Genomic DNA, 25,349 nt, shown 5'->3' on the forward strand with positions numbered 1-25,349 from the left:
TGAGGTGGCGCCACAGGCGCGCGTGGTGTGCGTCTGCGCTGAGATTCTAATCAGTTGCATATCTCATCGCTGCAAACTGATGGTGTAAATTTCACTTGATTCGGGTGCTTCCTTCAAGTGTTGAATTTACGGTGGCCAGCAGTGTATATATATTTCTCCCAGTGAATACAAGAGTTCAGCAAATAACTAAAACAACTTTTATTTTGGTTTTCCTCGTTGCTCCAACACACTTTCATTGTTTCCGAGAAGGCTTGTTTACATTCTTTCGATAACTCTCGTCGCTGGAAATACTTGGAGAGTGTTGGGCAGTTTGCGCGTGGTCGTGGGAGATAGAAATATTTCATAGTGCCGACTTGTGCACCTGTGAGATCTCCATGGCTTCTGCAGTGAAGACGTAGTGTGTGTTTAGAAGTGAATAACTCGCGAGCAATGTTGTTGTTCATAACTAATTACGTGAAGTAGGAATCTATTGTTTCCCTGTTATTCAACTAATATTTTACTTAATTGCTGGACTATCGACACCAATAAGTGTTTCGCTGAAATAAATGACATTCTTAGGTACTTCTGCTATCGTACTCATCATTTAAAGTCATTAAAAATAGTACCTGCAGATTATATTTAGTTGCAATGTTCCTTTTATAAATTTCTATGTTACATTCAAAATTCGCAATTGCCGAGTGATAGGAACCTTCGACCATTCGATTCATGTGTATAGTCATATTGTATACTGTAGACTCAACAGTATTTGACTTGTATCCCAGCCCGTAGACAACGAAACCATCCAAAACTTTTAATATTTCACCTCTGAGTCTGAGGGTACGTAGCTGAGAGTCACATTTTTTGTTTTAAGGCCCGCAAAGTTTAGGTCCAGGGATGATAATCAGTTTCATTATAAAACTGTGCGCGGGACCGAGACTCCGCTGCAGAGTGAAAATCTCATTCTGGAAACATCCCCCAGGCAGTGGCTAAGCCATGTTTCTGCAATATCCAGGAGTGCTAGTTCTGCAAGGTTCGCAGAAGAGCTCCTGTGAAGTTTGGAAGGTAGGAGACGAGGTACTGGCAGAATTGAAGCTGTGAGGACGGGTCGTGAGTCGTGTTCGGATATCTGAGTTGGTAGAGCACTTCCACGCGAAAGGCAAAGGTCCCGAGTTCGAGTTTCGGTCCGGCACACAGTTTTAATCTGCCAGGAAGTTTCAGATCAGCGCACACTCCGCTGCGGAGTGAAATCTCATTCCAGTTTTATTACAGGGTAACTACGCTTTAAAAATTAACAATTATTTAACTCAAAAAAGTGAAATTGTTCAGTCGACTTAAATTTTTCTAAAGCAAGCGACAAGAAAGCTGTCGCAAAATAAGATTATGGAGGACTCGCTAATGAAAATTTATATTTTGTAGACAATAGTTTAAATCTTGTGACCAACTGCATTGTCTGTGTATTTAATAAAAAGAGCCGTTTACTTGAAAGCTGCTTCGGAAGAGGATTAATATATATCCCTGTAAGTTTCAGAATTTTAGGTAGTAGTTAACTTTTGCATCCCGTCTGGTAGGCGGCGCTTGGGTCTGCTCCTGTAAACTGAAGAGTAGGCCAAATGTAGGAAGGGAGTAGGAGCAGCAGAGGGAAAAATCTCCGGGTACTGCTCTTAGAAATGGTTTTACTAGAGCAGAAATATATTGACTTGAATACATAACATGAATAACTTTGCACTAAGGAGCACGTAGGTGCGAAGCCGGTGAAACATTCCTGTCTCGTCTCTCTCTCTCTTATTTTTTTTTTTACGCAAGTTTCCCTTCTACAATAACCTATGAAACCTTCCCTTAGTATTTCTATCTCTTGCTTAATAATAACAAATGAAATATTCACTTTGAAATTAATTCTCTTTCTCAATATTCGCATACAAATTTAAATGCTGCTTATTAAAAGTTATTTTCTGTTTATTTCGACGAAACATACAATATGTTGTCGTCGTGGCCCTCAGTCGTTACCTGCAATAACCCAAAACTGCTCCTTAACTTTTTTACTGTTACTGGATCGCCATCTGACTGCTACATCGAACTGCGACATGAATATACTTACTCTGTTTTACTATACTCTATTAGCTGATGGTGGGCTGTCATAATAAGTGGCTGTCTTTATTACCAAAGCTGACATTATTCTTTAATAGCAAAGCTGACATTATTCTTTAATTAATTTGGCTGAAGTTACGTAATTCATAGTTAAACTTTCTCTTGACAACAATAAAATTTTGCAAAGTTTTACGTTGATGGTTTTTGGGGTGGATTATAATCAGTAATGCAATATTGCTGTCAAAAATTAATTACATTCTAAATGAAATGATTTTACAAACGTTCAAATGGGACTTACTATTTTCAATAATCTTACAACTAGCATTGCGCAAACATACCTTCAGTAGTCTTGAGTTTCTCAAAAAAATAATTCAATAATATTTGTTTCTCTTATAATGATAGTTAGCTGATGTCTCTGTACATCTGTTTACAATCGCTTGTAAATCATAGCTGGTGGCTGGCAGTCACACCGCTCCTCCCAACCTCTCGCTTCAGACCTGCTACCGACTCGCTTCACTTCTCGCTTACTACTGACTTCCTACGAACGCTAAAGTGCGGTCTCTCCTGCCAACAATGCTTTCTGGCGCAGACAATCCCTGCTACCATTACAAAATGTATCAATGCGCGGTCTTTCCCACCCTTTTTAAAATTATATCAATTTGCGATCTCTCTTGCTAACAATACTTTGGTGCAGACATTCCTTGCTACCACAATTATTTCCAACATGACAAATATTAATTATTCCTACTTAATCCTATTAATAAAATATAAACATCTTTCAGAAATTGTGGTTTGACAATAGACAGTAGAAATATACACGTCTTACTCCGGGTGTACCAAAGCTCACAAAAGTTACACAGGCAAAATCCGTAGTAGCTTGCCCACTAAGAAGCAAAGTTTCTTCGTCGTTAGCTCGCGAACAAATGGGCTGAACCTGGTTGGTTGGTTTGGGGGGATTAAAGGGACCACACTGCTACGGTCATCGGTCACTTTTTCGAAAACTAAAACACCCACACAGAATAAAAGCGACAGACGAGACAAGAAAGAAAGACTTAGACAGAGACCACACAAAACGAATTAAAATCACACATAGTGTGAAAGTGGTTGGCCGACCAGAGAGAAAAAAAGGAAAAGCCAACCACCGAGAAACATATCAAAAACTCAGACTAAAATCGTTGGCCAAAGGCCAGAATCAATACAAAAGGACAAACACTTAGATTGAGTGATAAAAGCCCCCTGCCCGAATAAAACGCAAAACTAAGCCTGCCATAGCATTGTCATCAGTTAAAAGGGCAATGAGCGTATCAGGCAGCGCAAACGTCTGCCTGAGCACAGCTAAAAGGGGACAGGCGAACAAAATATGGACCATTGTCAAAGCCGCCCCGCAGTGACATAGAGGAGGGTCATCCCGACGCAGTAAATAACTGTGCGTCAGACGGGTGTGGCCAATGCGGAGCCGACAAAGGACAACTGAATCTCTGCGATTTGCTCGCATGGATGACAGCCACACAGTCGTCGTCTCCTTTATAGCATAGAGTTTAGTGGGTGTGGTCAGATTGCGCCATTCAGCGTCCCACAGCGCAAAAACTTTGCGGCGTAAGAATGCTCGCAAATCAGTCTCCGGGAGGCCAAAGTCCAGAGATGGTTTACTGGTGGCCTCTTTTGCCAGGCGGTCAACATTTTCATTGCCGGGTATCCCAACATGGCCTGCGGTCCACACAAAGACCACACAGCGGCCGCAACGGGCAAGAGCATGGAGGGACGCCTGGACAGGCATCACCAGACGAGAACGAGTGGAACACTGGTCGATAGCTCAGGGAGTCGCTACAGATAACGAAGGACTCACCTGAGCAGGAGCGGATGTACTCTAGGGCACGAGAGTTGGCGACCAGCTCAGCAGTGAAAACGCTGCAGCCAGCCGGCAAGGGTCGTTGTTCATAATGGTCCCCTAGAGTTAGAGCATAACCGACACGACCAGCAACCATCGAACCGTCAGTGTAAAACCCGCCAGGGCCCTGATAGGATGGAATAGAAGCGGCGGCGGAAGGCCTCCAGAGGGACTGAGCCCTTCGTGCTCTGTGCCAATTCGAACCGAAGGCAAGGGCGAGGCACACACCACGGGGGTGTACGCAGAGGGGCCCGGAAAGGAGGTGGAAGAGGGAAACCCCCAGCAAGCAAAGAGAGATGCTCTCTGAAGCGGACCGCGATCGTACAACCCGACCGGGGCCGACGTTCTGGGACATGGCCGACTGACTGCGGGAACAGGAGACGATAATTAGGTTTCCCAGGCAAGCTACAAACATGCGCAGCATAAGCGGCCAGTAAGTGTTGGCGCCGTATCTGCAGTGGAGGGACACCTGCCTCCACAAGTAAGCTGTTTACAGGGCTGGTACGGAAAGCATCAGTGGCAAGGCTTATCCCGCTGTGAAGGATTGGGTCCAGCACCCGCAACCCCGAAGGGGATGCTGAACCATAAGCCAGGCTTCCATAATCGAGACAGGACTGGATTAACGCCTGGTTGAGCCGTAAGAGGGTAGATCGGCCGGCGCCCCACCTGGTGTGGCTCAAGCATCGCAGAGCATTTAAGCTGCCGAATATGTGGCAGCCAAGTCAACCGGGCATCAAAAACCACACCCAAAAACTTATGTGACTCCACCACAGCAAGAAGTTCGCCATCAAGGTAAAGCCGCGGCTCCGGGTGAACAGTGCGTCGCCTGCAGAAATGCATAACGCAGGTCTTGGCAGCCGAAAACTGGAAGCCATGTGCTACAGCCCAAGACTGCGCCTTGCAGATAGCGCCCTGCAGCTGACGTTCAGCAGCTGCAATGCCATTAAAGCTATAGTAAAGGCAGAAGTCGTCAGCATACAAGGGCGCTGAGACAGACGTTCCCACCGCCGCAGCAAGCCCGTTAATTGCAATTAAAAACAGGCAGACACTTAAATAAGACCCCTGTGGTACCCCGTTCTCCTGAACTCGGGAGGAACTATGGGAGGCCGACAGAAAATTTCGGATGAAAATAGGTAGTGGACACCGAAGACCCCAAAAATGAAGCGTAGAGAGGATGTGATGACGCCATGTCGTATCATACGCCTTCCGCATGTCGAAAAAGACAGCGACCAGGTGCTGACGGCGGGCAAAGGCTGCACGGATGGCGGACTCCATGCTGACCAGATTGTCGGCGGCAGAGCGGCCTTTACGGAACCTACCCTGAGATGGAGCAAGAAGGCCCCGAGTACCCAACTCAACCGCTGGCTCACCTTTCGTTCAAGCAACTTGCAAAGAACGTTGGTGAGGCTAATGGGGCGATAGCTCTCCATGTCCAAAGGGTTTTTGCCAGGTTTCAAAACAGGGATAACAATGCTTTCCCGCCATTGTGACGGAAACTCACCCTCGACCCAAATATGGTTGTAAAGTTCGAGGAGGCGTCACTGGCAGTCCACTGAAAGGTGTTTCAGCATATGACAGCGGATGCGATCTGGCCCAGGAGCGGTATTTGGGCAAGCGGCTAGGGCACTGTGAAATTCACTCTCACTGAATGGAACATTGTAGGATTCAGGTTGGTGGGTGCAAAATGAAAGGCTCCTATTTCCGCTCTGTCCATCCGCACAGGTCGTCATGCACACTCCATTGGACAGAAGGTAAGAGGCTAGGGCTGCAGATCGAAAGGTCGATGGTGGAGTACGTACCATGTGCCACACTGAAATGTGTGAAGGCACCATCATTTAAAATGAAAACATTGAGCTGTGTCAATACGTGCTCAACGGTGGCACCTCGACCTGTTGCCACTGACCCACCCCACAGAGGGTTATGGGCGTTGAAGTCGCCCAGTAATAAGAAAGGTGGCGGCAATTGGGCTATCAGCAGCGACAGCTTCTAAAGGTGTTTGTAGAGGGACAGACTTGCTGTGAAGAGAGTAAAGGACATAGATGTAGACGCCAACAGACACCCTTTCATAAGCTGCCCGGTTCTTATAATAACCCCGATAGCCACGGAGGGCGGAGGTTCGCATTGCTGGAAACCAAGTTTCCTGAAGAGCAATGCAGAAGAAAGGGTGAAGGCTGGTAAGTTGTCGGAGCTCAGCTAGATGGTGGAAGAAACCTCTGCAGTTCCACAGGAGGATGATACTGTCCATGGCTGAGAAAGCCGTGAAGGGACTGGGAAGGCAGATTACGCCGCTGGGTCACCTGCTGTCTCCAATTGAGCACCTGTGCTACTGCTATCCATGGTGTCTGAGGGACCGGCGAGATCGAGGTCCTCAGCGGACGCCAGAATCTCCACCTCGTCCTCAGACGCAGAGCTTGTAGGAAGCGGTGGGACGAGTGCCACCGCAATGTCGTGATTCTTGGGGACTTTCTTCTCTTCCTGCTTCTCTCGCTGTGCCTTCGGTGGTTCTGGCTGGAAGGGTTTCACTGGGTCAGTCTCAGGGACGGACGACGACCGTGAGGGCCTACGACCAGCAACTGGTGGCTGTTTCAGCCACTTGCGGGTGTCCGCTTTTCCGCTGGTCAGAACTTGCGAAGGGAGGTCCCCATGGACCCCTTCCTGGCGAGAGTAGCCGAAGAAGTCTTTCTCTTCTCCGGCTGGGAAGGCGAACTGATGTCCCCGATGGTTGGGGGGGGGGGGGGGTGTTGCTCCTGAAGTAGATGGAGCAGGAGCAACAGGGAGTGAAGTACCCCCACAATCAAAGGGGCTGGTGGATGATGACCGATCATAGAGCCAACTGTATGGGATGACACGGGAGATGGGAGAACCGTCGTCGCAGCAGCGGCGTAGGTCGACGTCATTGGGACAGTATGGAGCCTCTCATATTTCCGCCTAGCCTCGGAGTAGATCAGGTGGTCAAGGGTCTTATATTTTACTATCTTCCGTTCTTTCTGCAATATCCTACACTCCGGCGAGTAGGGGGAATTGTGTTCTATACAATTAACACAGCTGGGGGCGGAGCACATGGAGTATTGGGATGCAAAGGACGTCCACAATCTCGACACATAATGCCGGAAGTACATCGGGAAGACATATGCCCAAACTTCCACCATTTGAAACATTGCATCAGAGGAGGGATATATGGTTTCACATGACAGCGGTAAACCATCACCATGACCTTTTCGGGTAAAACGTCACCCTTGAATGCCAAGATGAAGGCCCCAGTGACTACCTGATTATCCCTCGGACCCCAATGGATCCGCTGGACGAAGTAAACTCCTCGTCATTCTAGTTTGGCGCGTAGTTCATCGTCCGACTGCAGAAGAAGATCCCTGTGGAATATAATATCCTGGACCATGTTTAAACTGTTATGGGGCGTGACGCTAACTGAAACATCCCCGAACTTATCGCATGCCACTCTGACCAGGGGCTCTCCCCACGGGTGCCACCCAGCCACAGCAAAGACCACCTGCAGGATGGCCTTTGCCAGGAGTCCTGATGCCCCAGAGGATAGGCATCTACTCCTCGTCATACGTGGGGAGGTAGCAGCTCAGGCATCAGCAGTGTGATGCCTGTGTAGTCAGGGGGCTACCACCAAGAGGGTACATGACGACCCCACCACAACGGACTGGCTACCGTGCTGGATGTTGGGTGTCGAATATCCATGTACATCACAAGGGCAAAGATGGAAGCGCACAATGGAGGGAATGTATGCTATCTGGAACACACTGCAGCTGATGTGGCCGGAAGCTTGGTGTAAGTCCAACTCCATGACAATATTGGGTGTGCCAGATCTTGGGGCAAGATGGATATAGAATGCACCACGTAAGGCGTCCTTCCCCAAATGGTACGCAATAACGGAAAATTTTGAAATGGAGTGGTCAAACCCCTGAGTGGACCATCACATTAAAGGCCGAAACAGTTGAGATTCCTTTTAGTCGCCTCTTACGACAGGCAGTAATACCACGGGCCTATTCTAACCCCCGAACCCGCAGGGGGTGAGGGGGCTGAATCTGGAGCGGAGCTCGTAGAGCTGCACAAAGCCGGCTAGAGGGCGCTTTTGTCGGTGTCGGTGTCGTAGTGCCAACCTAAGAACCTGCACCTACGCCGTGGCATTGTAGCTATCGACACCACATCAACGACAACACCACGTAAAAACCGAAGATTCCGGAAGACATGGCCTTTCGAGCTGATGCAATAGCTTTTACATTCGGTGGATGACTCTGACAAGTGTAAATCGGCTGATCTGTTTTTCCTCTCATGTTGAAGCAGATCTCTCGCTGCCATGAGTCATCTGTTCTGGCGTAGCAACTGAAAGGTGTACATCGGCGGCTCTTGAACATGTAGTCACAATACTTACAAACAACAGTTGTGCACAATTGTGACCCTCATGTAGCTAATTATTATATCGTAGACTAATATCCGCGTTGGCTTTAAATGTCAGTCCCGTTGTATAGGCTAATAGATTCCTGAGAATTATATGACGCAATCACTGACTTCTCGCATATCTCTTGAAATACATAATGTTACCTTTTGAAAAGAATACAGCGGCAAAGACTACGTTTATTAGGTTCACGTTTCTTGATGTCCATCAGATAAAGAGCTTTTCAAGGTCCCCTTGACTCAAAATTAATCGTTCAGTGTTTGCTCCAACAGAAACATACAAGGAGCTTTCAGTACGTACTGCAACACATTTCTTTTCTCGGCCAGTTTCAGTTGAAAAAATGAGGAATTTATTGTGGGACACCGTGGAATATTTTCCCTTCAGCCCCTATACTTTCATGAAGTCCCACTTAAGTAGCCTTGAAATCGTTTCTATGACGAATGTACATTCCAAGAAGAGATCTGTCATTGAGTTTCTTTTGACCGAAAACCGGAGCGTCGTGAATGTTCATAGGCGTTTCCACGGAGACCTGGCAGTGAAGGAAAGCACGATGAGTTATTGGGCGAGGGGCTTGTCGTCATAGCAGCAAGGTCGCGCAAACCTTTCCGATGTCCCGCGTTCTGGCCGGTCGCACGCAACTGTGACTCCTGCAGTGTTGAAAAGTGCGAACACTCTCATGACCGTCTGTGGAATTGCTTCCGCGTTACGAGGATGATCGTCATATAACTTCTTTTTTTTTAGACTATCGTCATAAGTGACGAAACGTGGTTTCATCACTTCGAACTGGAAACAAAACGGAAATCGAGATAGTGACGCTACAGCACTTCTCTTCTTAAGAAATGAGGAGGTTATTCTCTTTAATGTCCTCTCTCATGATGCGACAATCAGCTCTGAAGAGTCACGACTTCAGCGTGATCGTCACCACAGAAGTGAGAACCAACTTCTTCTTCACGACGATGTAAGGCCTCACACAAGTGTGCGTATCCTTTAGGAGCTCACAAAACTTCCTTGGAATGTTCTTCCTCGTCCAGCCTGCAGCCCGGAACTCGCACCTTCCGACTTCCATCTGTCTGGCCAATGAAGAATGCACACCGCGGAAGAAGTGGATGGTGGGGAGTTTATTGTTGCAGCAGGTCGTCGGCTCCGAATTCGACCAGTGGAGCGGTACCGTACAGGCATGCAGTTCCTGCCAGTAAAGCTATCGGCACACGGGCCGTGCATTCGAAAGTATTGCGTTGAGCGTGCCGAATTTCTGGCGGCACAGTGTGGAATAGCACATTAGGGAGTCTTTCTACATACGCAGAGCAATATCTAGCATGTCACATATTCTGAAGGTGAGTTCGAACGTTGATCAATGAGATGGCAGAACGCCACCTATGTCACATGCACGCTGTCTTTCTTCAGTACAGAGTCGCGAGGCGCCATATTTGCTTCCACTTGAAGACCATATGTATATACGCCATTTCTGAGCACCAAGTAATTGAGGATCTATCGAAAACGCGTCGTTCATTGTATAACTCGTCGTGGTAAAATGACGAAAAACGTCGTATCCGTGATTAAACACACATGAGTGTGTCGTTTGAAGGGAACGGCGCATTGATGAGCCACCAAAAACGCATTGCTCTTGTTACACTTTGACATAATTAAATTTCAGTTAATAACAAGGCAATGGTTAAAGCGTTCAGGAGAGGTAGCATGCTAGGTATAGTTATCAAACATTTGTTGTCCGATTATGTAACAAAAAATGTAACATACTGAAATAGACTAGAGAGAAAGGAAACTAAATAAAAGTTAATTTGGTAAGTTTCAACAGATATACACAAATCTGACAGTTCATCTAGATTGGATATACATTAAAACTTAATGACATTTTACACTGATTATTTTGTTCCTCTCTTACTCTGATGTGCCTGAGTAACGTTATTTTGGTAACTAAACTTTAGGAAAAAAAGGCGCAGTGAGTACCGAAACAGATTCGTAAAGACTAGTGTAACGTGTTGGTGGTACGCGCCCCACTACATCCAAATTATTGTTTTTACTAACTTCAGAGTTTTTAGTAGTTTCGGATACTTTCTTATTAGTTTAATAAAACTGTAAACTATAATATTCGATGTTGTGTAAAAGTAAGTGCATTCTTTCTGAGGACTGAGTTTGTTCGATTAGCTTAATCTAAAGAACAGCTTGCACTACTTGCAGTGATATATTTTGTCCTTTCTTCTCATAAGACTTTTTATTTCATAAGTTGCAAGGATTCTGCCACTGAATAGGAACACTGATCAAGTAAGAATGACCTCACGGTTTTACCAAAAAGTGGGAATGATGAAATAATTGTTGCGTCTTGTGGAGAACTATTGCAAAATTGTATCGCACAATTAGTAATGGAACTTTTATAAGCCTATGTCCTTATTGACCGGACATGGTAGATTCCTTTTACAGTCACGGCCTTGTGCTTAGCCAGTGCGAACGTACGGTGCGGCGCAGCGTGTTGTAGGTGACTGGTTACGCAAACAGGTGTTACGATAAGTATATATTGTGTTTTAGTGCAGCGCCGGCCGGAGTGGCCGAGCGGTTCTGGGCGCTACAGTCCAGAACAGCGCGACCGCTACGGTCGCAGGTTCGAATCCTGCCTTGGGCATGGATGTGTGTGATGTCCTTAGGTTAGTTAGGTTTAAGTAGTTCTAAGTTCTAGGGGACTGATGACCTCAGAAGTTAAGTCCTATAGTGCTCAGAGCCATTTGAACCATTTTGAACCTAGTGCAGCCACCGAAGTGATGCTTCTTGTTCGTCGCCTTTGTGTATTGATCGTAAAGCGGAGGTTCCCCTTGGTACACGTTAATAGTGCCCGTGGATTCGATCAGGAAAAAATCTGAGGTTTGCATTTGAGAAAAATACAAGACATGTGCAAACTGTAGCTTTGGATATTTATGACTATTGAATGAAAATTTTGGTATTTCTGTTGATAATCATTCAAATGGAATATGAGAAATGCTGTGTTTTTACTACACTGTATAGTCTTCGAATTTAAATTTCGTCATCGCGATGAGTCTGTCAGTACCGCTGATATAAGTAACGCTAACAGCGAACTGAAAACTGACTGGGAGTTATATCTTCCCCCAGAGGTAGACCAGAAGGACTGATACGGGTACTTTCTAGTTACGGACAGATAAAAACACCGAATTCGAAAAGTAGTCTACTAGATACAAGTTTCAGTGCTACAATGGGATTAGATCTGTACGAAAGTTTGTTACGTCCCACATGCCGTTCCACATTCTTGTAGGCGGTTGCAAGGCACTCATAATATATGTTGGAAAATTCCCACATGTGGTGTATGCAATGAACCAGGATATCTTCGGGTAAACTGCCCACGCCACATGATTATTCTACTGAATAATCTGCAATAGTGGAGAAGACTGGAGGCACGAGAATTGATTACTTCAAATACTACAAGGGGTCACACCGAGAATCCTCATATGGAGTCCACTGACCAGTCCCCAAGTCTAGTTAAAGAGGAATTCCCACTCTTCAACAAGAAACAAGCATCAAATGAAGTACGCAAAAAATCAGACATTGATGAAAAGGATGAAACCGATGAGGATCAGTCTTCAAGTGTTCAGGAAAACAGGTGCAGAGTCCATAAGATTTCAGTTCGACAGCAACAAAACGAAACAGGCACGGAAAATGGAAGTCTTTCGTGTTCTCATCGAAATCAGAACAACAAAATGGTTCAAATGGCTCCGAGCACTGTGGGACTTAACATCTGAGGTCATCAGTTCCCTAGATTTGGAACTACTTGAACCTAAGTAAGGACATCACACACATCCATGCCCGAGGCAGGATTCGGACGTGTGACCGTAGCAGTCGCGCGGTTCCGGACTGAAGCGCCTAGAACCGCACGTCCACAGCGGCCGGCTCAGAACAACAAGAAACGACCATTACAAAGGGTCAGTAATGGCTCCGAAGAAAAGCCTGAAGGAGAATCGACACAATTACCAAGCAAACAGAAGCTGGATACATTCCAACAATAGAGGGTGGACCCGAGATTGGTTGTGGAAACACACCAACAACTATACGTGGCGAATCCCTTGAACCGTCTACAGCAAGAAAGTAAACACCAACCACTGCAGGAAACAACACGCCAGGCAACGACACAAGAAAAGCTGAGTGACGCCACACCAGCTGTGGCTGGAGTATTTAAACGGAACAAGTAAAGTAGAAGATTGTGCAGAAACACCTGTCAGTGTCACCAAATGATCTGCAAAGCACACAGTTAACGAAGCAGAGGTAGTATTAGCAATGAGAAGGCTATAAAATCTCATGGAGTTGAGAAGGCACCGACAGTGAAAGCAAAGCCAAATCTAAATTCGGCACGTCGTAAAAATAACAAAGCTACGGAAAGAGAATACCAAGATGACGAGAAATGGAAAGTAAACCATATGGAAACCGCACAGGAAAACTATGCAGGGGAATGTGAATGGACATGAAAACAGACAAATAGCCTGCAATGAACGATAGGAGAGTTCTTACTTCAAAATATTCAAATGTGTGTGAAATCTTATGGGACTTAACTGCTAAGGTCATCAGTCCCTAAGCTTACACACAACTTACCTAAATTATCCTAATTACAAACACACACACCCATGCCCGAGGGAGAACTCGAACCTCCGCCGGGACCAGCCGCACAGTCCATGACTGCCGCGCCTGAGACCGCTCGGCTAATCCCGCGCGGCTAGAGAACTTATTCTACTTACGAAAAATGTCTGCGGAATAACAAGTGAAAAAGGAAAATGAGGATTGTTGTGAATTTCTTGAAAACCAATGACGTGGACATTGCGTTTCTTCATGACGTAGCTCGCGAAGGGATCGACCTACAACAGCAATACAATGTGTACAACAATGTCCGCCGTAGTGGTAGAGGTAGCTGCATTTTACCAGAATGGGACTGGAATTAGAGGACTTGGATGGACGCCTTATCAAAGCCAAAATAAATGAAATAACAATATTAAACCTACTGGTTAAAAGCAGTCTTGGTTGCACTTTTAGTTTTTTTTTATTTTTTACTACGCGTTTCGTCTTATTTAGGTATCTTCAGGTTATCTTTTCTAGATGGACGTGTCGTTGAAAAATAAAAAACTAAAATTTGCAACCAAGACTGTTTTTAACCTATACTGTTAAGCACTGGTTTGCTGTATGCCGCATATGGATTGGAACAATTTCAATATTAAACCTATATGCCCCTTCGGGAACAAAAAATAGAGCTAATAGGGAAAAGTTTATTAGTGGGACTATCCCATATTTTACGAGACGTGCAAAGGGTGGCATAAGGGGGGTGGGGGAGGGGGGAGATTTTAATTCTGTTGTAAGAACGAACGACAAAACAGGATCAGCCTGTAGTTGTGTCCCCTTTATAGCATGATTTGAGGACTAAAACTGAAAGACGTCAAGGACCGACTAACCATCACGACATTCCACTGAACTTACGTATCTGTACTACCAGCCTCAAGACTGGGCGCATTTTGTATCGCAAGGAACAAATGTGCAGGACTATGAAGTAATCCGCCTCACCTTTTCGGACCACCACGCAGTTGTCACTAAAAGAAAAGATTTACCTTGCACAAAGTAATGATGGGGAAAGGGTACAGGACGTTAAACTGCAACCTGCTCAACGTTGACTAGGCGGAAACCGAATTCTGCAAATGTTATTGAATATGGGTTCATCGGAAGCGGTTCTTTATTAGCGTTCTTGAGTGGTGGGGTAAATTGGTGAAACCTGGAATTCGCACACCGTTCAGGAAAGTAGCATATAGGATCTGTGACACTAGAGGGAACAATATCGAATTTCATTATGTGATTGTTCAAGAACTCCAAGAGAAAGTAGATATTTGAGAAGATCGATCTCCCGTACTGACGAAATTCAAAAGAAGGTCGTAGAACTACAGGAAAAAGAACTCGATGACCAAATACTTGCGTAGATAAAGTATACATTCCATGTGGGTTCCAGCCCACTCTTCTCTTATAGGGTGCCTAAAGGATGTTGCTTAATCGGATAGCTATACAACAATGCAAGCAAATCACATTAATGGTTTTTATTACAATAGAGTAGATTGACAGTATTTAACTTTGGTTTACAACGAGTTGTCGCAAGCGATCGGCGACATGCAAATAATCAGTGTTCTTCACCATATGCAATGTCCCCGCAAGCAACTGATTTAAGGCACAATTCTCAGTATAACAGTTAGGATGCTCTGCTAGTGCCGCTCCCCTACTGTCCGGCCGGTGCTTGCATTCTCTTCGGCTAGAAGGCGCTCCTGTCGTGGTGCGGTCCTAGTCAGCCAACTATTGGTTGACGTCATCTCACAGCCTTCTCTGCTCTTGAGCTCTTCATCTTCGTGCCGTCGCTTGGCGTTCAGCCGGAACATCCCAGACGATCAATGGAGGATCTACCAGCTCAGTATAGATTGGAAACGGCGTGGACAGAGATTTATCGGAAATATAACGTCTTCCGACGGAGATCAACACAGAAACTTTACTACAACACTACGCGACTTCCCTCAGATATGAAACTATCATTATGTCGACAGACACCATATCCGAAGAAGAAACTGAAGATATTATAAAGCACTTGCCACGCAATAGGAGTCCGGACGTTGACGACATATCATATGAATTTTACAAGGTCTTATCGTCTGTTATCAAAGCGGAATTCATGGAGCTCATGAAAGAGAAATAAAGAGTGGGTAAAATATGTATAGAAAATGAACAAGGATCTATACCCCTTGCACCCAAAACTTCGAAACCATGAAAAATAACTGATTATCGGCCAACATCTTCGTTATGGGCCGAATCAAAAATAACGGCTCGCATAATAGCCGCAAGGCTAGGAGAGACTCTTCCACAGATAATTGGGTCTGACCAAACGTGTAGTGTTCCCAACAGGAAGATCATTAATGGACTTTGCTCTCTGAGAGACACTACTTCCTTCTCTTGGATGTACCAAACCGGAACAATAGGCTCTGTTGAACATTGATCTAGAAAATGCCTTTAACAAAGTCAGTCAAAAACATTTAATGAATGTGCTTCAACACTGTGACTTCCCACAGCCAACAATAGATCTGCGACTTACAGACAGGAATCTAGTGGTCCTCAGAATATAAATAAACGGCCACTACCTCGGAGAATTCTCAGTTCAGCGCTCAGTCCGGCAGAGTTGCCCCTTGTAGATGATAATATTTATTATTTAGGACCAGCGATCCGCTCAGCCACCAACCAAACCTCTGGAACACATGGTGGTGCACAAAGGTATCCCGTTAACGGTTATGTCGATGCTATAACACTTGTACTCACCCAGCACCAAGACACTGGGAAGATATTAAAATAATGGATTCTTGTTAGGAAGCAGGAGGGGCAACAATAAACAACAAAATCCGTCTCCTATGGTTGAACAAAATTTCACAACTTGCGCTACATCACAGAATGCGACGAAACGTAAGTTCTCGACGTTAAACTGAAGAATAACACGAATGAACTGGCTTAGGATAATTCCAAATCAATAGTGGAGGATGTAAGATACGCCTTGACCGCGAACAGCACTAGGAACTTAAATCTTATTCATAGGATGCAACATGTAAATAAGCTGGCTTTTTCAGAACTGTGGTATGCAGCCCAAATAATATACAAAGAGCGCCAGTACATTGCTCAATTAAAGTATTATATGGGCTAGTTAATCTGGAAAGGGCTGCTACTCCCTATAGCCAGAGACCAGTTAGCAAATCCCTCAAATTAAGGTGGATTAGGCGTAACAGATTTTGAGAAAAAATGCACAACACTCATAGTTAAAGATCTTATAAAATCCTTTACCAGCAAGGTAGATTTATTGAAGGCCGCGTGGAGAATTACCATAAGAAGTAGAACTCAACAACAGACATTAACGTATATTACTCACACTCTTGAAATCACAACGGATATTGTAGAGAAATTCCCAAATGAAAAGAACTTCACCACGGAAAATGTTATGAAAACTATCGGAATTAAGAATTCACGCAACAGTTAGACAAATAAAACACAAAGATCTTAACTGGAAACTAGTGTGTTCTAACTTCTGGGTTGCGACTTTAAGTTCAACGTTGCGCTCGGCCGCTTACATGTTAAACGATCTGTTTACGAAAGCACTACCTGAAATACACGGTAAATCCTTACTATGATCATTGTGTCTTGTCCGACACAGCACTGCACCGAACAGTTGGCTGTTCACAAACCTTAGACTTATAGAAGTGGATTAAATTTGAATGTGCAGTGCTATTAACGACAACATCTGGTAAAATTAACAACAAGAAAATAATGTACATGGATTCCAGACGGTTCCAGGCTTCAAAGTTGACAACAGTCACGTGGCTTATATATTCCTACGTCGTCCATAAAGTACGCCACTCTGTAACTGAATTCAAACTATACTTGAATCAAGAAATAGACAAAATTTTTAGAAACAACTGTGAAATGGAAAATTTGGCACTTTTTATAAAAGGATGTTTAAAAAGGAAAACACGAAACAAATACTTTTCACAGGAAGTTGGTTCCCTTATATTCCTCAGCCCTGATATTACATTTTGTGAATGGAAAGTTTATATCGTTGTCAAATGAATTGTTCTTGGGAAAGATGAGATAGAAATACTAAAGATAAAATAACTAGTGTGATTCATAAAAATTTCAGAACATATTCGAAGTTATGTTAGAAAGTTACGTTAAAAAATAATTAAAACATGTGAAATATCCGGAAAATTGAATATTAAACACCTAAAAGATATGAAAACAACGTCACTGGAATGTGAAAATGTTAGTAATTAGCAAATGTTCTCCCAGTGCCACATCAAAAACGAAACATCGGTATATTGTTTTGATGAAGTAAACAATTACTTATTCGTTAGAATGTTGCAACAGGGTCCAAACACATTCTAATACAAAATTGCCAAAAAATAACAGACATTACCTTAAGCTTTCGAAGACGTTCTGACACTACGATGAATACCCTGTTTAAGCATATGATGCTGCCTACTGAGAACGTGCAGAGACTGAAATCAAGTGATGCAGTGAAAATACATGGTGTAAAGCGTATGTTACAATCAAGCACAGCAAGTTTGGTTTATTCCATGAACTAGAAGAAAAAAATAAAATTTCGATGCAGCATGTATGCTACGTAGGGACTGGAGGGGTTATTTCAAATACTGTCACAAACTTATAAAATGCCACGAATTAAATAACATACCCGTAAGAAAAAGGAGGATTTGGTTTAGAGAGAAAACTGAAGGTCTTAGTAAAATTTAAAGAGGAAAAATTTAATTATCTTAGGAAGCTTTAATACAACAGAAGAAGCTATCCGAAGAAGGCATAATCTGGCGAGCCCACGGAGGGCAGTAGGGGTGGGTGGAGGCCCAATCAAAAAGAAAAAGAAAAGCAGCGGCACACATGTGTAAAGAAAAGTGTGATGTGTGGTGGTTCACGTCCCACTATATCCAAATTATTCTCTACTAATCTTCTCATTTTCTTACAAATTTAATATAAGTATGTACTATAACATTCGATGTTATGCAAACATAAGCGTTCTCTTGTTGCGCAGCGAGTTTGTTCGATTGGCTTAATCTATAGTACAGCTTGCACTACTTACAGTAAGATATTTTGCCCTTTCTTCTTTTAGGATTTGTATTTCATATGTCGGAAGGATTCTGATACTGAATAGGAGCAGCGACCAAGTAAGAATGACCTTATGGTTGTATTAAAAAGTGAGAATGATGAAATAAATTTTCTCTCATGTGGAGAACTATTGTTAAGTTGTATCGCACAACTGACAGTGGAAATTTTATAAGCCGATGTCCTTATTGACTGGACATGATACTTTCCTTTTTGCCTTATAACACATTCGTGGGTATTGAAGTTTTGATTTATGTATACTCCAGACGAGCTACCTGACCAGCATATGGACAAGGGAAGAAATGTGCGTCATAGTAGAGCTAATACAGAAATTATAGGCCAATCAATTTTGTAAACAGTGTGATTTGCGAGCCAGATACAGCCAACAACTGCCACTGGAGCTCGTTGCAATCCTGTATTCCATGTCGGGGCCCACGTACTGTATGTACACGTCGCATCGTTTCTGAGCGTTCAGCAGCACGTTGAACTCGACACGCTCAAGATTGACGTCCAGAAGCATGGTCCGTGTGCCGACGGATTAAGGTGGTGTATGGCCGTCGCATTGAATGGAGAATTATGTTGACGAATAGGGCTTTCTATACAAATGAAACGGAAAATGAAATGGGGTGTGTTGAAATCGTAAATCAAACCAACCCAGTTTCAGAAAAGAAATGTGTTGCTTTACTTATTGAACGCCACTCGTGTTCAGACACGAAACATCCAAGTGTGAAACAGTGAACACGTAGTACCAACTTTACAACATTCCTACTCTATGTGATAATAAGCAAACGTAGTCGTAAATCCCTTTTAATGGTAAACTTTGTGACAGGACAAGTTGCTCTCTCAACTATTTTTCGCATATGGAAAATAATTAAAGATTTCATTATAACCTGATGCACCTTGAGCGAGACTCTAGATAGTTAACAGCCTGAGCAGACGTTGATGGAGCCTCATCGAGACAGGTCTCCAGCAGAACAATGCTGAGCTACCTGCCATGGCACCAGCAGATGCCTAGGATGGGGGTGACAGTATGAAGGAATGCGTCTACACAGTGAAGTCGTAAACCGGACATTGTGTGCAGAGGCACATGTAATAAAATTCACAAGTTTTCATGTTTGCCGAAAGTGCAAATAGGCCAGTGAACCACTTCCTCCGGCCGCCTCAGTTGTAGAAGAAAAAGCCAGCGTCTGAGTCACGTTTGGAGATAGAATCTTTATTACGCTCATAGCTAGGACTAACAAGCTCTAGGGCACAGGCGATTTGGATAAAGATATTTGAGATTGTATCTGTTCACTTGTTGCTGTGGGAAGCGACATGACTTCAGAGAAAATCGTCACTTCCGCCTCTGCGAAAACTTAAAAAAGCTACTAATTGGCGGTTTCTTTTTTTTTCAGAGATGGAAGTTTCTTAACTTGCTTTCAATTGTTTCCCAATGTTTTCCTTTCATGACTCCTATTAACTGTGGAAACAAAAAAACGTCAGCGGGAGCCAGGTGAGGACTGTAGGGAGGCTGGGGAACCAATGGGGTCTTGGTCCTGGCCAGGAAGTCGTTGACAATGAAGGCGCTGTGACTCGACGCATTGTCGCAGTGAACTTTCTGTGTGTCCTCGATGTGGCTTAGGCAGTGCGAGACCTTCCTTTTCAGTCTTTTGAGAACTACCAAGTAGAAAGCTGAGGTCCCTGTAGTCCGGTAGGTCCGAATTCGTGGTGGACAATGCCTCTGATGTCAAAGAAGACAATGAGCATGGTTTGGATCGTGGACTTGCTCATGCGTGCCTTCTTGCGATGCGGCGACGATGGGGTGTGCCAATCCGAACTCTGCCTTTTTGTCTCAGGGTTGTACTAAAAAATCCACGACTCATCACTAGTGATAACTGAGTTTAAGAAATGAGGATCAATTTCACACATTTCCAACATTTCTCGGCAGCGAAGCACTCGCATCTGCTTGTGTTCGCCGGTCAAAACTTTTGGGAATAGTTTGGCACACACCTTTCTCATGTTCAAATTTTCGGTCACAAAGCGGAAAACGGTTGTTTTTGACATGTTTAGAGTTTGTGCTATCAATTGAAGGCTCAGCCGTCTCTCAGAGTTCAAACAATCGCGCACATGCGTCACATTTTCGTCGACTCGTGCTGTTGATGGCCGTCCACTGTGAGGTTCGTCGGTGATCTCCTCTCTGCCCTCCATCAACTACTTGTGCCATCGGAAAACTTGTGATTTGGACAAGCAACCAGTCCCAAAGGCATGCTGAAGTAATGGAAACGTTTCGGTGGCGGACTTCCCAAGTTTAATGCAAAATTTTACAGCGTACCGTTGCTCTACAGAATAATCCATTGTGGGGTGTTACATGAACTCAAAACGGAAACGCACGTCCTGACTCTCTGGCAGCTTGCAGTCGAATGAGACAAACAGTCTTTTGAACCGAACACCCCCCCTCCACTTAGCCCAGCCGGTTACGACACGCTGTGGTGTACCGTTGCGTCAGAAAAAAATTGGTCGCACTCTGTAAGTGAGCCAAAGTGGTCTTTGGTAAGACCACTGAACGGGTCTGTCACACACTCAAATCTACCGTGATTTCAGGGCTCTGGCAGAGAGTAAATTGTGATCCGTCTGCCTGATCACTAGACCGTGAGATTTTTGCATTTCTTTCGTGGCCACGATCGGGTCACAGGGGCCGCCTCCACGTCTCACCTCCGCCGCACACTCGTCGCCAGCTGCAAGTTACGTTGCCGCACGAAGCAAACAGGGTAACGTACTGCCGCTCCAGCATTGTCAGGGTGTACAGATCTAAATCGCCACTTTCTCTCAGCTGCACCTATGTAGACAAATTTCAGTAGATTTAATCAATCAAAGTCTGCACGGCGTCAGATCAATTGAGATTCCGGTATCTGCATTTTTAGGGCCAGAGTACTTCACTCACTCCACTAGATAAACTGTCTCTGCCACCCAGGATCCTTGTCCAGTGTAGTCTTGAATCACCTGTTAGTTGAAACTTCCTGGCAGATTAAAACTGTGTGCCCGACCGTGACTCGAACTCGGGACCTTTGCCTTTCGCGTGGAAGTGCTCTACCAACTGAGCTACCGAAGCACGACTCACGCCCGGTACTCACAGCTTTACTACTGCCAGTACCTCGTCTCCTACCTTCCAAACTTTACAGAAGCTCTCCTGCGAACCTTGCAGAACTAGCACTCCTGAAAGAAAGGATATTGCGGAGACATGGCTTAGCCACAGCCTGGGGGATGTTTCCAGAATGAGATTTTCACTCTGCAGCGGAGTGTGCGCTGATATGAAACTTCCTGGCAGATTAAAACTGTGTGCCCGACCGTGACTCGAACTCGGGACCTTTGCCTTTCGCGTGGAAGTGCTCTACCAACTGAGCTACCGAAGCACGACTCACGCCCGGTACTCACAGCTTTACTACTGCCAGTACCTCGTCTCCTACCTTCCAAACTTTACAGAAGCTCTCCTGCGAACCTTGCAGAACTAGCACTCCTGAAAGAAAGGATATTGCGGAGACATGGCTTAGCCACAGCCTGGGGGATGTTTCCAGAATGAGATTTTCACTCTGCAGCGGAGTGTGCGCTGATATGAAACTTCCTGGCAGATTAAAACTGTGTGCCCGACCGAGACTCGAACTCGGGACCTTTGCCTTTTGCGGGCAAGTGCTCTACCAATTGAGCTACCGAAGCACGACTCACGCCCGGTACTCACAGCTTTACTTCTGCCAGTACCTCGTCTCCTACCTTCCAAACTTTACAGAAGCTCTCCTGCGAACCTTGCAGAACTAGCACTCCTGAAAGAAAATCTCATTCTGGAAACATCCCCCAGGCTGTGGCTAAGCCATGTGTCCGCAATATCCTTTCTTTCAGGAGTGCTAGTTCTGCAAGGTTCGCAGGAGAGCTTCTGTAAAGTTTGGAAGGTAGGAGACGAGGTACTGGCAGAAGTAAAGCTGTGAGTACCGGGCCTGAGTCGTGCTTCGGTAGCTCAGTTGGTAGAGCACTTGCCCACGGAAGGCAAAGGTCCCGAGTTCGAGTCTCGGTCGGGCACACAGTTTTAATCTGCCAGGAAGTTTCATATCAGCGCACACTCCGCTGCAGAGTGAAAATCTCATTCTGCACCTGTTAGTTGTTTACGGTATTCAATCAATAACTTGTTTAGCACAATTTATGTCTGTTTTAAAAAAAAATAAATGTTGTTAGAACACTAAAACTATGGCACATTCTCAATCAATTTAAACTGTCCCCACTAGGGATGACTTTCTACGCCTTTCTTTCTTGTGAAAACCACACAGAGTGGTAGTGCTACATTTATATACAAATTTTTACCTGAATTATGTGGATGTAAATTTTCCCATTGTAGAATGCCTTACGATATGGAGTGATTGACTGAAACTGATATATGAAATGTTGTGAGAGCAAATAAAATGAGGCCGGTGGCAGAGTCTGTCATGGACTGTGCGGCTGACCCCGGCGGAGGTTCGAGTCCTCCCTCGGGCGTTGGTGTGTGTATGTTTGTCCTTAGGATAATTTAGGTTAAGTAGTGTGTAAGCTTAGGGAATGATGACCTTAGCAGTTAAGTCCCATAAGATTTCACAAACATTTGAACATTTTTTTGCCGAGTCTGTACGACCAAAACCCTATACTGAAATGTGTCAAGGTAAGAGCTTAAGTCACTATATATATTTCAGTGCGAGTTATTAAGCTGTAATTTATATGTCACACAGGTGTGGAAGAACATTGTCAATATCAAGATACACCTTGCGCATGTTTTCTGTAAGGGCCATAGTGTAAGCAAATTCCACATACGACACTGACTCACGAATCCAGTCGATGGAAATTTTATTCTTTCAACTCGGTTCATGTTGTGTATAACACTAGCTTTTGGTATTCAGCATTTTCCCTTTAAATGTTCGTTTGTACGTGACGTAAATATTATGTGTGTTTCGAAATTATTTCGTAACGAAGCCGATTCACTTCCTGATGTAAAGACCTTTGCAGCACATTTTAGTAGTTCATTTAGTTTCATCAGAGGAAGCAAAATGGTAGGCTTGTTATCTTCTTAACGCTGCATGCATTTCTGGTAATGGTTCAATAGTGGTTTGCATTGGAAGGTGTCAAGTGTTAATCTACTACCTCAATACATACGAGGGGCGTTTGAGAAGTCCGTGCAAAGTCCGAGAGATAGCACCAGCGTCGTGTATCGCGGTCATGTTTACTTAGTAGCATCTTTGGAAAGAACGCACATTAAGTTTCAGCCATATTGTGTTTGGCATTCGTGTGGATCAAGGAAGACAAGTGACTGTCAAAAAACGGACGAAGAAGAATTTCGTGTGGTGATTAAAAATTACTTTATCTAGGGCAAAACGCCTCAAGAGACTAAAGAGAACCTTGATGAACATTACGGCGACTCTGCACCTTTCAAAATTTTCGGAGTTGCCATATGGGCACAAGTGATGCTGAACGTTCTAGACGCCCTGTGGAGGTTACAACTCCATAAATCATTGACAAGATCCATGATATGGTGATGAATGACAGAAGAGTTAAGCTGCGTGAGATTGCTAGTGCTGTGGGCATTTCGGATGAATGGGTACATACTATTTTGCATAAGCATTAGGACATGAGAAAGCTATCCGCAAGATGGGTTCCGCGATTGATAACGCTTGACCAAAAACGGAATCGTATGAAGTGTTGCAAGGATGGTTTGCAGCTGTTCAGGAAGAATCTGCAGGACTTTAAGCGTCGTTTCTTCACTGTGGATGAAACATGGATACATTACTATACTCCTGAGACCAAACAACAATCTAAACAATGGGTTACCAAGCAAGAATCTGCACTAAAATAGGCGAAAATCAGTCCTTCGGTCGCAAAGGTTATGCCCACTGTCTTTTGGGATTGGCAAGGGATAATCCTCATCGACTATCTGGAAAAGGGAAAAACTATTACAGGTGTATAATATTCATCGTTATTGGGCCGTTTGAAAACTGAGCTGCAACAAAAACGCAGGCGATTGGACCGCAAAGAAGTCCTTTTCCATAACCAACACACACCTCAGTAGTTGTGGTCGCAAAATTAATGGAAATAGGATTCCGGCTCGTTTCACATCCCCCTGTTCTCCAGACATGGCTCCCTCGGACTACTATTTGTTCCCTAATTTGAAGAAATGGCTGGCGGGACATAGATTTTATTCACATGAAGTGATTGCAGCAACTAACAGCTATTTTGCGAACTTGGGTAATTCCTATTATTCGGAAGGGATCAACAAATTAGAACAGCGTTAGACGAAGTCTAAAAGGAGACTATGTCGTAAAATAAAAAGAGGTTTACCCTAAACACGTGAGTAGTTTTTATTTTTGCACGGACTTTTCAAACGCCCCTCGTACTGAGCGAAAGAAGGCACGGCTATTCCTGCGCTCGACTAGTAGCCCTACATTGTAATTACTGTGTATATCCAAAAATTTTATGTCATTTCAGTGGGCTTTTTTGATAATTCAGCTTCATGAACATCATAACTGCTGTCGAACACCGTACTTGAGTTTAGTCTGATGTAAGTAACAGGTAAGTAGTTTACTCAACAAGTAATACCGCAGACATAGTTCATGACAAAACATCATGGGATTACCTTCAAAAGCAAACAATTGGACAACTAATGATAACCGATTAGTACCGCTACGGTCGCAGTTTCTAATCCTGCCTCGGGCATGGATGTGTGTGATGTCCTTAGGTTAGCTAGGTTTAAGTAGTTCAAATGGTTCAAATGGCTCTGAGCACTATGGGACTTAACATCTGAGGTCATCAGTCGCCTAGAACTTAGAACTACTTAAACATAACTAACCTAAGGACATCACACACATCCATGCCCGATGCAGGATTCGAACCTGCGACCGTAGCGGTCGCGGGGTTCCGGACTGAAGCGCCTAGAACCGTACGGCCACTGCGGCCGGCGTTTAAGTAATTCTGAGTTCTAGGGGACTGATGACCTCAGAAGTTAAGTCCCATAGTGCTCAGAGCCATTTTTGAACTTAGAACTACTTAAACATAACTAACCTAAGGACATCACACACATCCACGCCCGATGCAGGATTCGAACCTGCGACCGTAGCGGTCGCGGGGTTCCGGACTGAAGCGCCTAGAACCGTACGGCCACTGCGGCCGGCGTTTAAGTAATTCTGAGTTCTAGGGGACTGATGACCTCAGAAGTTAAGTCCCATAGTGCTCAGAGCCATTTTTGAACAACCGTTTAGTCCAGTTCTTAAGTTAAATTGAAATGTTTGAATTTTTATTGCTCTGGATTTTTTATTA

The 25,349-nt window shown here is 44.4% G+C and overlaps 1 non-coding gene across 1 annotated transcript; it reads left to right on the forward strand.

Moving 5' to 3' along the window:
* Positions 1-22,023: 22,023 nt before the first annotated feature.
* Positions 22,024-22,098, forward strand: Trnap-cgg (transfer RNA proline (anticodon CGG)). Its single transcript has one exon. It is a non-coding gene; the product is annotated as a tRNA-Pro (tRNA).
* Positions 22,099-25,349: the final 3,251 nt, after the last annotated feature.

Source organism: Schistocerca nitens, chromosome 7 (assembly GCF_023898315.1).
Source record: "Schistocerca nitens isolate TAMUIC-IGC-003100 chromosome 7, iqSchNite1.1, whole genome shotgun sequence".
NCBI classification, from domain to species: domain Eukaryota; kingdom Metazoa; phylum Arthropoda; class Insecta; order Orthoptera; family Acrididae; genus Schistocerca; species Schistocerca nitens.